Source organism: Protopterus annectens, chromosome 9.part0 (assembly GCF_019279795.1).
Source record: "Protopterus annectens isolate FY-2018-M chromosome 9.part0, PAN1.0, whole genome shotgun sequence".
Classification (NCBI taxonomy): Eukaryota; Metazoa; Chordata; order Ceratodontiformes; family Protopteridae; genus Protopterus; species Protopterus annectens.
The window spans coordinates 1,864,659,522-1,864,672,954 of record NC_056743.1 but is presented as its reverse complement, the minus strand read 5'-3'; positions in this window follow the sequence as shown (position 1 = coordinate 1,864,672,954).

Here is a 13,433-nt window from a genome sequence, read left to right as displayed (position 1 = left end):
AACACACTACATGATGTACATTCCTCTTTGTAAAGACTGATGATGTCAGCACCCTATAAGTATAGCAGGAGAAGGAAAACCACCCAATAATGCGAATAGCGTGCTCTGCTAATGTGTATCTTTCAAGTGTCATAACATAGCAAGGTAGGGGTTTGAATCTTGCAAATGCTCAGAGTGTGTGTGTTTGGGGGGGGCAGGGTATGTGCAATTCTTTTTGAAATAAATGGACCTTTTGGCAACTGGAATAACACACTACATGATGTACATTCCTCTTTGTAAAGACTGATGATATCAGCACCCTATAAGTATAGCAGGAGAAAAACAACCACCCAGTAATGCAAATAGCACGCTCTGCTAATGTATTTCTCTCCAGTGTCATAACATAGGTAGGGGTTTGAATCTTACAAATGCCATGTGTGTTTTTGTCACACAGTTTGTCAATGTGTGGTGGGTGTTTCTTTTATTATTGTATGACATATAATTATAACAGTAATTTCAATGCACACATCAGGTATGTGTGTGCCACATAGAGATATGTACCTGTGACCTTAAATAGTTCCTATGTGTGAAGCCTGCCTCATGTGAATACAGTTGTTACCTGTGCCAGCATGTCCTGCAGATTCTCAGACTGTACGTCATACATGTATGTTGTTGACAATGCAGGCTACTGCAGTGATCTGTGTCCTAGGCCAACTGGATGACACACACTCATGAAAGCTGTGATATATTAATGTGGGTGAGGGTTCATGTCTGGAGTATATGTCACACAAGTTATAACACAGCAAAGTCTGTGAGTAATGGCCATCCAGTGTAGGTGTATGGCAACTGTTGCTGATGTGCATAAAGACGCCTTCTTGCTTAGGCGATACACCAAGGGACTGCACAATACCTTTGGAAATGTGAATATCACAGGATAGACAAGAAAACACTTGTCCATATGTACACACCATTACCCGTTCTACATGATGGGTGCTGCCACCTACATGGTACTACTGGAATACTATGTTAAATACATGCTGATGACAAAGTTACAGTTGCATTACAGTAATAGAGCATGGCTTGGACAACAGGTATCCATCTATATGATACCCATGTGGTGGTCGTGTGTCATGTGCAGAATGCATTGTAGGCCACTGTATACATTTCTAGTCATGGATTAACATATCACTAGTGTGTTGGCATGTACGTGAGACTGCTATATGCCAAACAGCATTCTTCACAGGGATGAGTGTGGCTCAGTACGAATGGCTACTGGTATAGTGTAGTACTGCAGGGATATCACTGACACTGGGTTTCCTACATCTGTGTATCAGTTGAGGATACATCATGTAATAGGTTCATAGGTTCATACTAGGCTATCTGCCCTAGGGCAGTTATACGCCTAGCCAGACTGTGTTTGTCTTTTGCCACCCATGTTAAATGAATTTTGATATGGCCTTTTTCCAGGTTAGTATACTCAGCCTCTGTGTAACAGTGACACAGAAGTGATACCCGGGGTAAAGCTACAATCTCCCATACACTCAGCAACATTCCTCTTGCAGAGAGTCATTAAGGGACTCTGCCTAACCTGGACTGTGATTTTATTCCAGAGTGAAGGGAGCCTCTGGGTTATGAATCTGTCCCTCCAGCATGTCCTATTTATGTAAGTGCTGAGGTGCAAGTGTCACAAGCACATAGCTCCATGGGATTTGGATTTTCTGAGGTGCAGCATGTCCATTAATTCCAGGTTGGACATGGTTCTATATGTCAGGCATCTGTTTGAGCCCTTTGATCCCCTTGCTGAGTTACTTTTGTGGACTTTCCAGTTGCTGCAGGTCAGGTGTCTGGTAAGGTACACCACAAAAGGGGCATTGTACTCAATTATGGGCCTGATGAGGGATGACTAAAGAGGCACGATGACCTCCTTTGATCTAGCTGTGAATACCTTCATGATTAGGTGGCCTATATAAACTGTCTGTGTAACCACTACAACCATGTGGTTGTCAAATGACAGTTTGCTATCAACTCGGGTCCCCAGGTCTCTAATCATGTGTACAGTACTTAATGGCTTACCACCTATGTGTTAATTTGTGGGCACTTAGTTTTTGCCAAAGGGGATGACTATACAGGTTTTGGCATTTAGCATGAGGCCATGGCTCTGGCACCAGCTGTCTGTTTCTATGAGGCCCTTTTGTAGGATGCTTCTGTTGGCTGGTGAGTTGATTATGGTGCACAGTTTGCAGTCATCTGCGAACCTGCTCAGCCACAGTCCTTCTGTGTTGGCCTGTACCTCCGAGAAATATATAGCAAACAAGAGAGGTCCCAGGACTGAACTCTGTGGGTTGCCACTTGTAACCGGTTTGGAGTGTGACATGGCTCCAGCAATTCTGACCATGTGTGTTCTGTCCATGAGCCAGTTTGCAATTCATCTAGTGACATAGGGGTTTATAGTTATGCTGGTGAGTGTCTCTATAATGCCTGAGTGGGGTGTTGTATCGAAGGCTTTCAAGAAAAAAAAAAAATGATACTTGTTTCCCGTCTTTCCTAACCTAGAGTAGTCCAAATACAGGCTTTGCTGTATTCTGGACTTTTGGAAAGTTCCTGTGTTGCCATTTCCTTTCTTGGATTAAGGGAGGCTTCTTTGTTCACCAGTGGCAGTGGGGAGCTTAGAGCTGCCTATCTATCCCTGGAGGAGTGTTCCCAGCACAGGAATCTGGTAGTCTATTGGCCCTTTCTAGCTCTTTCAAGTGCCCCTGTATAAAACCCGCTTTGGCAAGGTTTTTGCGCTTGTTACTACTCAGCCAAGCTCCTTTTGGTCTGGCAGAGTGGTGCTAGCAGCAGAGAGGCCAAAAGAGCGACTGCTAACCTGATAAAAGTGTTTTTTTCCTGCTACTACCTGGGCGACTGTCTGATCTAGCTAAACTGCAAGTATTTCTGCTTCTTGAACTGTTTTAAACTGTTTAAAGTTGTTTTTGCACCTGCACTTTTAAAGTTTGTCCTGTTTGTTGCATTTACCTGTTGAGGCTACACACTCAAGTGCGCTTGCCTGTGTTACATATTTACTGCATTTTCCTGCTATTTGTTGAAAAAAAGAAAAACAAACAAAAAAAAAATATCCTTGTTTCCCATCTTTCCTGACCTAGAGTAGTCCAAATACAGGCTTTGCTGTATTCTGGACATTTGGAAAGTTCCTGTGTTGCCCATTTCCTTTCTTGGATAGAGGGAGGTTTCTTTGTTCACCAGTGGCAGTGGGGAACTTAGAGCAGCCTATCTATCCCTGGAGGAGTGTTCCCAGCACAAGAATCTGGTAGTCTATTGGCCGTTTTGGGCCAATTTCTAGCTCTTTCAAGTCCCCCTGTATAAAACCCACTTTGGCGAGGTGTTTGCGCTTGCTACTACTCAGCCAAGCTCCTTTTGGTCCGGCAGAGTGGTGCTAGCAGCAGAGAGGCCAAAAGAGCGACTGCTAACCTGATAAAAGTGTTTTTTTTTCCTGCTACTATCTGGGCGACTGTCCGATCTAGCTAAACTGCAAGTATTTCTGCTTCTTGAACTGTTTTAAACTGTTTAAAGTGTTTTTGCACCTGCACTTTTAAAGTTTGTCCTGTTGTTGCATTTACCTGTTGAGGCTACACACTCAAGTGCACTAGCCTGTGTTAAATATTTATTGCATTTTCCTGCTGTTTGTTGCAAAAAAAAAAAAAAAAAAGTTATCCTTGTTTCTCATCTTTCCTGACCTAGAGTAGTCCAAATACAGGCTTTGCTGTATTCTGGACTTTTGGAAAGTTCCTGTGTTGCCATTTCCTTTCTTGGATAGAGGGAGGCTTCTTTGTTCACCAGTGGCAGTGGGGAGCTTGGAACAGACTATCTGTCCCTGGAGGAGTGTTCCCAGTGCAGGAATCTGGTAGTCTGTTGGCCGTTTTGGGCCAATTTCTAGCTCTTAGAAGTCCACCTGTATAAAACCCGCTGTAGCGCGGCTTTGCATGATTTTGTGCATAGCCACGCCGCTTAATTGGGTTTGAGCCATTCTCGGCTCCACAAAGTCTGCTCTTCACTTTTTCCCTTGGAACTGATCTACTTCTCATAATAAACACTCTATTCCTACGCTAAAGCCTAGCACTTGCTCACTAAAGCAATTATATAAGTCAGCACTAAAAAATTAAAAGCACTACACCCTCACAAACTTCCCTTGAGTAACTTGTTCCCCATTGGCCCTTTTTTTCAATTATAAAGGAATTCCCAATACTATTCTAGCATGTCCAAAGGTCAGTTGTCAATCTCCTCTCCAGTCCAGCTGGTGAACCTGGGAATCTTCAGGCAATGTTACAACTGCCTCATGTACACAGACAACCCTCTCCTCCTCCCAACAAATTCCAACACATGTGAGAAATGCAACCATATAGCCAAACTGGAGGCTAAGCTCTCTCAACTCAGTACTGGCATAACCAGTCAGGAGGAGAAGGAAACCACATTCACTACAATTCCAGTCTCACATAGACCTACCACGGCAGCAAACCAAACACATAAACACACAAAAACATACTTGGAGGCTCTAAATAAAAATCTGCCTAAGCAGCAGAGACCTCCAAAGCAGACACCCATGCAACCGCTACCCCAAAACAAAACACGTGCAACACATAGCTCACAAAGCCAGTGTGCCGAACAGTCACAGACCTTAAGGCTAAACAACACACCTGAAACCCTTGTAATAGGTGACTCTATCATCAGGCACACTGACGTCCCGCTCACCAGGCTGAACAAGGAGAAGGTCACGGTGAGCTCCCTGTCAGGCACTAGGATCCGCCAAGTAACACAAGCACTAAGGTCACTCCAAGGCAAGTACAAATATGACTCAGTCATTGTCCATGCTGGTGTGAATGACCTGAGACGTGCCTTCCTGGACTACATGAAAAGAGACATAGAGGAGCTCTCTGAGCATGTAGCCCAGGCCGGTATGACCCTGACCTTGAGTAGCATCTTACCCTCACCAAGAATGATGCCACAGTATGAAGACAAGATTATCAACTTCAAAAATTGGCTTAAGTATTGGTGTCATTCAAAGGGGATCCAATGCCTGTCAGCCTGGGATGACATGCTCGACAAGTCACGATACTTCGCTAGGGACGGCTTGCACCTGTCACCCCTGGGCTTTCGGATATTGGCAAAGGCTCTTGCTACCCCCATAATGCCTTTTTTAGGCAAGGCTCAAAAGACAAACCCACCTCCATAGGTATCACAAGGGATAAGAAACTAAGAGTAATGCTACTCAACGCCAGAAGTCTAAACCTCAAGATGCATGCACTCAAAACTCTCCTTAGCATGGAAAACATTGATATCTGTGCAGTAACAGAAACCTGGTTCAAGGCTCTCAAGAGCACCCCAGCACTACCAGGTTATACTTCATACCATGCTTTTCGGCCCCAAAACTTGGACCGAACCACAAAAGGAGGGGGAGTATCAATATTCGTCAAAGATACCCACACCTCCAGGTTGGTGGCACAGCATGAAGCATCAGAGACTATCCATGTGCAACTAACAGTGGGTAAAACAGCCTTCCAGTTTATAGCCTGCTACAGACCACCCTCCCAAACCCAGGAACCCCACTCGGCCTTCCTGAGAACACTGGAAAATATGAAGGTCTCTCCAAACACCATTATATTGGGTGACTTCAACTACCCAACCATAGACTGGGAGCATTACTCTAGCTCCAACACCCTAGCCCAAAGGTTCCTAGAATTTATAAACTCAAATGCTATGGAACAACTTGTTACACTCCCACAAGAGGGGAAAACATACTGGACCTGATCATCACCAACATGGGGACTCTATGCTCCAGACCAGAAGTGTATCCCTCACTGGTAAGATCAGACCATAAACTAATCTCACTGGATATTCACATCACGACCCCACCCCATGCCCAGAAAACCACAGTGAAAAACTTCTCTAAAGCAAATTTCACACTCCTCAAAACTGAGGTGGAATCCTTCAAAGCCCCAGGGTCTGTGGATAATACAGCCCAGACCACAAAATCCTTTATAAACGCATTCTATGAACACCTTCAGGAATGCATGAATCATGCAATCCCAAATAAAACCAAGACCCAATCCTCCAAAGGCAGACGTCCTGTCTGGTGGACCCCAGCCATAAACAAACTATACACTAGAAGGAGGAAGCTACTACATGACAGAGCAAAATCCCAAAAAGGCAAGGCATCTCTGATCAGTATTAGCAAAAAACTACGGGCACTCATAAAATCATCTAAGGCCAGTTTCGAAAGAAAAATTGCACAGGACACTAAGGATAATCACAAGGCTTTCTTTAGTTATGTTAGGAACCTGGGTGGGAATTCCCAGATATGCTCAGAATTAGTCCAAAATGACAAAAAATACACCAAACCCACAGACATTGCCAACATGCTAGCTGACATGTTCAGCGCAAACTCCCCCCCACCAAAAGGGCTAATATCGATACCAGCAGAGTGCTGCCCCCCTGACATCTCAGATGCTCAGGTAAGAGCTGCCCTCTCCAAAGCAAGAAAGACAGCATCAATGGGACCAGACGGTGTCCCGGGCTGCATCTTATATGAACTCCAAGAAGAGCTAAACCCAATTCTAAAACTACTGTTCAATCTCAGCCTTACTACAGGATATGTACCCAAAGAGTGGCGTACAGCAACAGTGGACCCTCTCCACAAAGGTGGTGCCTCAACGGATCCTGGAAACTATCGCCCCATAAGTCTCACTAGCTTGGTCTGCAAAGCTATGGAAAGGATCATCATGGACCTTATAAATAAAGATATTGGGGACCTACAGACTCTGGATCCTACCCAGTTTGGCTTTGTTAAGGGCAGATCCTGCCTCTTAAACCTGGTCGATTTCTTTGAAACAGTCACCAAGGCCATTGACAAGGGGAAGCTGGTCCACACAGCCTACCTGGACCTCGCAAAAGCCTTCGATACAATACCCCACTCAGGCATTATAGATAAGCTCACCAGCTTAAATATAAACCCCTATGTCACTAGATGGGTTGCAAACTGGCTCAAGGACAGAACCCACATGGTTAGAATTGCTGGAGCCATGTCAGACTCCAAACCAGTTACAAGTGGCGTCCCACAAGGCTCAGTCTTGGGACCTCTCTTGTTCGGTATGTATTTCTTGGAGGTACAGGCCGACATGGAAGGAATGTGGCTGACCAAGTTCGCAGATGACTGCAAACTGGGCGCCATAATAGACTCTCCAGCCGACACAAGCATCCTCCAAAAGGGCCTCATAGAAACAGACAACTGGTGCCAGAGCCATGGCCTTAGGCTAAACATCAAAAAGTGTATAGTCATCCCCTTTGGCAAAAACAAAGTGCCCAAAAATTACCACATAGGTGGTAATCCATTAAGTACAGAAGAAGTAATTAGGGACTTGGGGACCCAAATTGATAGCAATCTCTCATTTGACAACCACGTGGCCAAAGTGGTTAGAAAAACATTTTATATAGCCCACCTGATCATGAAGGGATTCACATCTAGATTAGGGGAGGTCATCGTGCCTCTTTACTCATCCCTCATCAGGCCCATAATTGAGTACAATGCCCCTTTTGGGATGTACCTTACCAGACACCGGCAGCAACTGGAAAGACCCCAGAAGTACCTCACCAAGAGGATCAAGGGGCTCAAACAGATGCTGTATGCTGCCCAATTAAAGAAACTCCAGCTCTACTCAGTGGCATACCGCCTGCTCAGAGGCAATCTGTGCCTGACGTATAAAGCCATGTCCAACCCGGAATTAATGGACATGCTGCACCTCAGAACATCCAAATCCCATCGAGCTATGCGCTCGAGGGACTTAAACCTCAGCACTGAAATAAATAGGACATGCTGGAGGGACAGATTCATAACCCAGAGGCTCCCTTCACTCTGGAATAAAATCCCAGTCCAGGTTAGGCAGAGTCCCTCATTGACTCACTTCAAGAGGAATCTTGATGAGTGGATGGGAGATCATAGATTTACCCCGGGTATCACTTCTGTGTCACTGTTAGACAGAGGTATAGTATACTAACCTCGAAAAAGGGCATAGCAAAATTAATTTAAAATGGGTGGCGAAAGCCATACACACTCTGGCTAGGCTTATAAATGCTGTAGGGCAGATAGCTTAGTATGAACCTATGAACCTATGAGAGGTCCAGGTAGGCTGTGTTGAACATCTTCCCCTCGTCACTGGCCTTGGTGACTGTTTCAAAGACATCAATCAGGTTTAAGAGGCAGTATGTGCCCTCACCAAAGCCGAACTGTGTAGGATCCAGTGTCTGTAGGTCCCCAATAACTTTATTTATGAGGTCTATGATGATCCTTTCCATAGCTTTGCAGACCAAGCTAGTCAGGTGTACAGGGCAATAGTTTCCAGGATCCATTGAGGCACCACCTTTGTGGAGAGGGATCACTTTTGCTGTATGCCACTCCTTGGCTACATATCCTGTAGTAAGGCTGGGATTGAACACTAGTTTTATGTTTGTGTTTAGTTCTTCTTGGAGTTCATGTATGATGCATTCTAGGACACTGTCTGCTCCCATAGATGCTGTGTTTCTGCTTTAGAGAGGGCAACTGAGCATCTCAGATGTCAGGGGGGCATCACTCTGCTGGGATATATATTTGCCCTTGTGGTGGGGAGGGGTGTGAGATGTTTGTGCTGAATCTGTCAGCAATGATGTTGGCAATGTATATTTCTTAGGTGTATTCTTTGTCATTTAGGACAACTTCTGAGCATATCTGGGTGGGAATTCCCACCCAGATTCCTAACATAAGTAAAGAAAGCCTTGTGATTATCCTTAGTGTCTTGTGCAATATTTCTTTTGAAGCTGGCCTTAGACGATTTTATGAGTGCCCGTAATTTTTGTCCAAATACTGATCAGAGATGCCTTCCCTTTGTGGGATATTGGTCGATCATGTAGTAGCTTCCTCCTTCTATTATTTTCTGTTATGTGGCTGGGGTACACCAGAAAGGACACCTGTCTTTGGAGGATTGGGTCTTGGTTATATTTGGAATTGCATGATCTGTGCATTCCTGGAGGTGTTCATAGAATGTGTTTATAAAGGATTCAGCGGTGTGGGCCGTATTTTCCACAGGCCCAGGGGCTTTGAAGGATTCCACCTCTGTCTCAGTTTTGAGCTGTGTGGAATTTGCTTTACACAACTTTTTCACTGTGGTTTTCTGTGCAGGGACTGCGGTTGGTATGTGAATATACAGTGAGATTTCTTTATGGTGTCATCATACCAGTGAGGGATACACTTCTGGTCTGGAGCATAGAGTCCCCATGTTGGTGATGATCAGGTGCAGTATGTTTTCCCCTCTTGTGGGAGTGGTAACAAGTTGTTCCATAGCATTTGAGTTTATGAATTCTAGGAACCTTTGGCCTAGGGTGTTGGAGCTACAGTAATGCTCCCAGTCTATGTGTGGGTAGATGAAGTTGCCCAATATAATGTTGTTTGGAGACACCTTCATATATTCATGTGTTCGTAAATAGGCCAAGCGGGTTTCCTGGGTTTAGGAGGGTGGTGTGTAGCAGACTATGAACTGGAAGGCAGTTTTACCCACTGTTAGTTGCACGTGGATAGTCTGTGATGCTTCATGCTGTGGCACCAACCTGGGGGTGTGGGTATCCTTGACATTTATTGATACTCACCCTCCTTTCATAGTTAGTTCCATGTTTTGGGGCTGTAAAGCATGGTATGAGGTGTAACCTGGTAGTGCTAGGGTGCTCTTGGGAGCCTTGAACCAGGTTTCTGTCACTGCACAGATATCAGCATTCTCCATGTCGAGTAGAGTTTGGACTGCATGCATCTTGCAGTTTACATGTCTGGCATTGAGTATTATTACTTCCATTTTCTTATCCCCTGTGCTACCTATGTAGGTGGGTTTGTGTTTTCAGCCTTACCACCAGAATGCAAAGATGTGCAGACATTACACTGTTGGAATTAACACTGGTGTATAAACAACTACAATGACAATCATACTGTTAATGCATCAGACATGCTGGGATATACCCACAATGATATCATTACACTGTACTGTTAACAACATGATAATATTACTACAGTTCTATGTAGTCACCCTGTGCATTAGCACCATGCTATCCTGTTCCTGCATCAATGTTACAGATTGCAGGAGGTGGCACAGTTTCATCATATGCACAGGGTGTGTACTTGGTATGCCAGAGTCTGCCATTGACACATCCAATCGACATGTATGTGTGTGTGTGTTAGTGAGGGACAACAGTACAACATGGGGCAATGTTGATCCGGTGTGTGTGTGTGTGTATGTGTTAGCCCTAGGTGTTAGCATTATGCATGTGTGTATGCATGCACACAGTTCCACCTCATGGCTGCCATATACGGGTGTTTGTGGACAGCCAAAGACTGTACCTGCCAGGTCATACAGATCACTGTCTCTGGCCACGGACACGGTACCTGTGCCTGGCAGGGGTGCTAAGGACAGTATCAGGTACTAAGCCAGACTGGATACTGTCATCAGAAGCAGTTGGTTGATGACTGGACACATGTCCCTGCTGGGACTGTCCAGAGCCATGTGCACGTGGTCTTCTATGGTGGTCTGATGACAGCACAGACCCAGCATTGCTGGGGCTGGTACTGGCACTATGGGAGTGGCTGCGGGTTTGTTGTCATCCGCGATGTCTGCCAGCTGCTGATGTTGCTGGCATATGTCCACTTCGACGCCTCAACCGTCCTGCATTGCCCTGGCTCATGGACATGTAGTTGTGGAACAGATCTAATGTGCCCCCTCAACATCTGTCAATGACCTCACCGACAGTACGGATGGCAGCCACAACATCACGCATAGTGTCATTCATAGCAGTGCGATGTGCTCTAAGCTCCCTCAAACCCTGTCTGGTGTACCGTTCCATATGTGCCTGTGCCTGAATTACAGCCCAGAACATAGCTGAGGTTGAAAGACCTCTGTGTGAATGTCTGACAGGGGCAGTACGATCACGGATGCTCCGACGAGAACCCCTGGACATCTGCCTGTGTGGTACCATGTCAGGACTCCGGCCATGGCTGCTGTGAGGGGATGCATGTGCCACTGATACCACATTACCCTGGTCAATGCCCACTGTATGCTGTCCCTCAGCTAAGGACATTGTTGACAATGGATGTATCGGCAGGATGACAGAGCAACATCAGAACCTGTGAGAGGAAGACAGGAAACACAGTTTACGATGTGTACACAATGTTAACACAGATGCACATGGGCACATGTGCGCATGCACATGGGCACATGCACACGGGCACATGCACACATCCACATGCACACATGCACACATACATGCACACATGCACACATGCACATGGGCACATGCACACATGGTCACATGCTCTCATGGGCACATGCACACATGCACACGGGCACATGCACACATGCACATGGGCACATGCACACATGCACACATGCTCACATGCACATGGGCACATGCATATGGGCACATGCACCCATGCACATGCACACATGTACACGCACACATGCACACATGCACACTCCTCAGTACATGAGATACAAACACACACACACACACACACACCTGCAATCCAACACATACACAATACTGTTTGAGGGTATTATTACTATTATCATCATTAGTATTAATAGTATTGTTATTACACACTCACCAGCATGGATTGGCTGCCTTGCTGTTACTCCAGAGGGACCTGCACAAATAAGACAGTTATTGTCAGTGGGCACAACTGTGCCATTGATACTGTGAGTATGATACAGTACAGTAGTACAACAGTTGGCTTTCACAGGTGTACTGATGATATTCAGAATATCAATATTGCACAAGAATTTCCTGGATAAAAGCTACACACACAGTACACATCTCACACATGCATAAGCTACCAGTGCAGACAACACTCAACTACAGATATGGCATGTTACCTGCACACTCCATGTCCACATGCTGGGTGGCTCCAGCCTCCATCATGACACATGTCTGTGGATGTTGTTGTTGTTGGCCTGGAGCCAGAACACTTAGGAGGAGCTCCTCCAGTCTGGTGGGGGGGGGTGGATAGGTACCCCACCACCTGTGGCAAGCTTTTGTCTGTGGATAGCAGACGCATGCTGATGGACATTTCTAATTAAATCACTGCAGTGATGGTGTTCCTACTCATATGTCTGGTTATGCATGCCTATGTCATTTACCCAACGGACAAGGTCTTGCCACAGTGCAGCCCTCTCCTGCTGGTTCTGGCTGGTCCTGGAAAACAGTGTGGAAAAATCCCGCACCAGGCTCTGGTGTATCTCCTTATCCTCTGCAGCTGAATAACAGGGGTTGCGCTGATGCACCATCACCCTGGAAGGAAAAGAAAAATATGTGAGCAAGTAATATGGCACACATAATACTCTACTGTACTGATATCACCGCACTGCCATATATAGCATCTGTCTGTCTATCAGGGGATACACATGTAAATTAAGACATATCAGTGCTCAGCCAACAACTGTGTGACAGTGCCTGCCACACTCCATACAACAAACTAGTATACACCAGCACTCTGCACACTGTTTGAGGTTCAGTGCACAACCTCACACTGGGGGTATGTATCAAGCTAATGGATGGGGAATATTGTCATCCCATGCAATGCATGCAATGCACAGTTATAGTTTCAATGGTAATCCACCCTAGTCTTTGCTGCCATACCCCTACCTACACCACAGTCATATACAGGGAACCACAGCATAACACATGGCAATGAAGTATGTTTGTATCCAAATAACTGACACATCTTTCTCTGGCCTCACACCGAGGACACACACTACCATGACAGACACAAAGTCATGCTGAGCAATGACACCATTACAGACCATGCACACAGTCAGTGGCACACTCATTCCACCTCACATAGTTCGTATTCCATTGACTACATGTGTGTGTGTGTGCATTGTGTCATAGGTAGGTACTATGCTATTGGCCCTGGGCCTACGGCAGCATAGTGTTATGCTACCCTGCCCCTTGGGACACATGTAATGTGATTGTACTTGCTCCTGTTAAACAGTTGCACAGAAGTGACTCATACGGCATATTACCTATCTGCATAACATTCATCACGGGTATGTCTGACATCTACTAATAAGGAGCCTTGCTTGTTAATGCTGGGTGGTTTAGTCCAGGGTATGGCTTATTTGTGGATAGGAACCTGTACCTCCAGCATGTGCTCTTTACTGCAGTGACAAGGATGAGGGCCATAGGTCATTTAGGCTGGACAGATTGTGAGGTGTTACCATGGCGGTTGGACAACTGGTATGGGTGTGACATAACTATGTATATCCAGAAGTGGTAACCTCTGTGTAGGTAGTATGAAAGGCACTCTATCTGTGGTTTTGTCAGTCACTCTGCATAGGGAATGTGTTTGGGGGCATTATAACTTTTTGTTAGGTATGTCTATGTCCTTTTCCCTT